The sequence below is a fragment of the Penaeus japonicus genome, unplaced genomic scaffold, assembly GCF_977035675.1.
Source record: "Penaeus japonicus unplaced genomic scaffold, GWHDUDI00000001_assembly GWHDUDI00000011, whole genome shotgun sequence".
Lineage (NCBI taxonomy): Eukaryota > Metazoa > Arthropoda > Malacostraca > Decapoda > Penaeidae > Penaeus > Penaeus japonicus.
The window spans coordinates 40,256,647-40,261,302 of NW_028234413.1; the positions used below are offsets into that span (position 1 = coordinate 40,256,647).

The 4,656-nt window shown below is 32.1% G+C and overlaps 1 pseudogene; it reads right to left on the reverse strand.

Moving 5' to 3' along the window:
* Positions 1 to 201: 201 nt before the first annotated feature.
* Positions 202 to 1,364, reverse strand: LOC147471040 (uncharacterized; annotated as a pseudogene).
* Positions 1,365 to 4,656: the final 3,292 nt, after the last annotated feature.

Sequence of the window (4,656 nt, forward strand, 5' to 3'; positions counted from 1 at the left end):
TAAAGGTACAAGAATACTTCATGAAACAGATTAAGTAGCTAGGGATAATACTAACCAAGAAATACAAAGAAGAACAATGAAAAACACGGGAGCTTGACGTCCATGACAAGACCTCAACGAGGCAGTGGAGCGTCTGGGCGTTCCGAGAGGCAAACAAAAACCTATCGGAATGCGAAACAAAGAAAATGGGATGATGGACTACTATTTTAAAATTTCAACATCAGTAGAAGAAGTATATTCATTAAGGTTCGGTTTTAATTTCCAAATCCATAGGCTTTCCAGTATATTCAAATCATAATCTGTATTTGCCGAGTCTAAAATTTCAAAAGAGCCATAGATAAATGGATGACTATTAGTTAAAGAATGGCTTCTAATTGAGGATTTAGTCGGATTTGATAATCTTAAGTTATTGTTTCTAAATGAAAACCCTTTATGTTCTTAGATGCGCATAAACAAATTGTGAGAAGTCTTTCCCACATAAGTAGCGTTACAGCTACTACAAGAGAATCTATAAACGATCGAAGAACGTAAAGATTTAGGAATTTTGTCTTTGAATTTGAATAAACTGCCAATGGTTAAGGAAGAAGTATGGATGATCTTCAATTTAACAGCAGAGTAACTATTGTGGACAATAGAAGACTAAAAGAACCAAGGTAAGGAAGTTTAATATAAATGACATCTTTGGGTACTGTAGGAGGAATGGCTATTTATACCATTAATTTATTTAAGGTTCTTTTTACAAAGCTATGAATGAAATTAAGGGGGAACCCATTTTTTCCAAGAATATCTAAAATATGAATAATTTCATCATGGAAGATCAGAAAGTTCTTTGAAATCTTGAATGCTCTATAAACTAAAATGCAAATAAGATTACTTTTATATTTCAAAGGTATGTAAGAATCAAATTTAGTAGTTAGACCTGTATAAGTTGGTTTTCTGTAGACTGATGAGGTGAAAGAATTATTTTCACGAGAAATATTAACATCTAAAAAAGGGAGACAACCATTTTTCTCTACATCAAAAGTGAATTTTATATTAGGGTGTTTAGCATTCAAGTAATCAAGGAATTTAGTGATACTGTCTCTGGATTTGAAAAGTAGTAATGTGTCATCAACATATCTAAAGTAATGGCAGGGTTTAAAACTTTCGGGGCAATTATTAAGCCAAATAGTTTCAAAATGACACATGAAGATGTTAGCAAGAGTTGGGCATAAAGGGCTACCCATAGCAACTCCTTCTATTTGTTTGTACAATTTATTATTGAAATAAAACAAGATGTCCTTAGTAGCTATGTCCAAGAGTTTCTTAAAGTTTGATTTATCTAGTCCTTGGATTTCAATTTTATCTTTAAAAAGAGTGTCCATAATAATTGACAAGGTTTCATCAAGTGGGACATTAGTGAAAAGGTTAGTGACGTCAAAACTCGCTAAGACATATTCATCAGCATTATTAATTTTCATCAAATCATTCAAAAAAGTGAAAGTATTCTGTATGGTGTAACTGTTAATAGTGAGACTTTTAAGAATAGGAATTAAAAAATTTGATATATTATAATTAATAGTTCCAATGGCAGAGAGGATAGGCCTCAAAGGGACATTAGCTTTGTGAATCTTTGGCAGTCCATATAAAATTCCAGGTCTAGAGCCTGAGGTGAAAAGGAAGGAGTACGTTGAGTCATCAATGATGTGTTTTTTCTTAAGTTTTCTAAGTAAGGAATTTAGTCTATCTTCATTTTTAATAATCAAAGATTCACATTTGTTGTCTAATTTAATAAACTTAGTTTTATCCTTCAGAATATCTACAATTTTCTTAATATAATCTACTTTATTCAATAACACAATACCCTGCCCCTTGTCAGGTTTTGACATAGTGACGTCACTATTTCCAGCTAATTCCTTTAGAAGCCGAAGGTCTGAATCTGTTATGCCCTCATCAATTTTTTCCTTTTGGTAGGAATAATATAAAGAGAATGCAAGGTTTTTTATGACTGATTTTACGTGATTTCTAGTTTCAGGAAAGATATTAGCAGGCTTATGATGATTTAGAGATCGAAGTAATTTCTCAAAAGATAAAAAGAAATGAGAGAACTTAATTTTCAGAGGGGGCATACCAAATTTCAGGCCTTTGGCTAGTAAACATTTCAAGTTATGAGATAAATTGACATCAGAATGGTTAAAAACAACTTTGTTGGGGTCGAGAAACTCATGAGGTTTGTTTAAGCCCAAGTAAAATAATTTATTTTCATGAGTTCTCTGAACATTCCTCAAAGAAACTAAATTGCGACTTTCCGTACAACATCTTAGATGATTGAAATCCAAAAACGAAATGGATTGTTTCAATTCAGTTTCAAAGTCCAAAACTTTACGTTCATATTTATTAAATTCCCTAGATTTTGACTTGATTTCAATCTCCAAGAGTTTGTACTGGAAGGTCTTACATGCTCTGTTATTATTATTGTTATGTTTCCATAATTTAAATCTTAATTTTTTTGGGATAAGCTTATTTTTTAGACATTCTTTCAAAAATATTATGTCATATTGTACTTTTTTTGTTTTTTTTACTTTAAAAGAACATTTTTGATAATTTCTGTAAACTTTTAACACATGATCACCATACCTTTTTCTGATAATATAAGCAGTAGAACTTCCAACTGGGAAGCGGAGGTTAATAATGAATCTCAAGATCAGTGTTGCCAGAAGAAACATCCTTATTTCCAGCCTTGAGGTAACTAAAACTTTCTTCGGTGTAGCAAAAGACAGAAGCAATCTTCAAAACCTTCTTTATTACAAATTGGAACCAAACGTTTCGAGCGTTCAAACACTCATCTTCAGTAGTTTTAACTGTAAAAAAAAAAAAAAAGGATTTTCAATTATCCTTCAAAAAATGTACAATATATAACATATTTTACATGTTAATTGTGGTAATGCCACAGAGGTAATGGGGAGTTAAAAAAATGGTAGAACAACAAATATGTACAATATCCGTTAGAACAATCAAATTATATAAAGGTTGAAATTACAATCAAAAAGTTATAAAATCTCTTATGAGAACAATTGGAACACTCCTATGACTTAATATCTATGTGTTGACTAAGAAATATCACAGAAATTGATATAAATAACAAGACAAATAGGTGAGAAAACGTATGACTAGGCCCAAGCGTCTGAGTGACAAAAAGCCGGTTGAACAAAAAGTCTATTAAAACTTGAAAATTACTTCTTAAAACCATCAAATGCCAAATATAAAGGTACAAGAATACTTCACGAAACATATTAAGTAGCTAGGGATAATACTAACCAAGAAATACAAAGAAAAACAATGAAAAACACGGGAGCTTGACGTCCATGACAAGACCTCAACGAGGCAGTGGAGCGTCTGGGCGTTCCGAGAGGCAAACAAAAACCTATCGGAATGCGAAACAAAGAAAATGGGATGATGGACTACTATTTTAAAATTTCAACATCAGTAGAAGAAGTATATTCATTAAGGTTCGGTTTTAATTTCCAAATCCATAGGCTTTCCAGTATATTCAAATCATAATCTGTATTTGCCGAGTCTAAAATTTCAAAAGAGTCATAGATAAATGGATGACTATTAGTTAAAGAATGGCTTCTAATTGAGGATTTAGTTGGATTTGATCATCTTAAGTTATTGTATCTATATGAAAACCCTTTATGATCTTTGATGCGCATAAACAAATTGCGAGAAGTCTTTCCCACATAAGTAGCGTTACAGCTACTACAGGTGAATCTATAAACGATCGAAGAACGTAAAGATTTAGGAATTTTGTGTTTGAATTTGAATAAACTGCCAGTGGTTAATTTAACAGTAGAGTAACTATTGTGGACAATCTTTCTAAATTGTGACTAAAAGAACCAAGGTAAGGAAGTTTAATATAAATGACATCTTTGGGTATTGTAGAAGGAATGGCTATTGGTACCATTCATTTATTTAAGGTTCTTTTTATAAAGCCATGAATGAAATTAAGGGGGAACCCATTTTTTCCAAGAATATCTAAAATATGAATAATTTCATCATGGAAGATCAGAAAGTTCTTTGAAATCTTGAATGCTCTATAAACTAAAATGCAAATAAGATTACTTTTATATTTCAAAGGTATGTAAGAATCAAATTTAGTAGTTAGACCTGTATAAGTTGGTTTTCTGTAGACTGATGAGGTGAAATGATTATTTTCACGAGAAATATTAACATCTAAAAAAGGGAGACAACCATTTTTCTCTACATCAAAAGTGAATTTTATATTAGGGTGTTTAGCATTCAAGTAATCAAGGAATTTAGTGATACTGTCTCTTCGGTTTTAATTTCCAAATCCATAGGCTTTCCAGTATATTTAAATCATAATCTGTATTTGCCGAGTCCAAAATTTCAAAAGAGTCATAGTTAAACGGATCAGTGTGATCAGTGATCAGTGCATATGCCACACAGGTGAGGTTCGAGATGAAGGAAAAGGAGGAGTTCTGGAGCGAAGTGGAAGAAATGATACAGAACATCCCCAGAGAGGAGAGAGTTATTATTGGACCAGACTTCAATGGTCATAATGGAGAAGGAAATAATGGGGACGAGGAGGTGATAGGCAAATATGCTATAGGAGAGAAGAATGCAGAGGGGCAGATGATTATTGAATGAGCAAAAAGG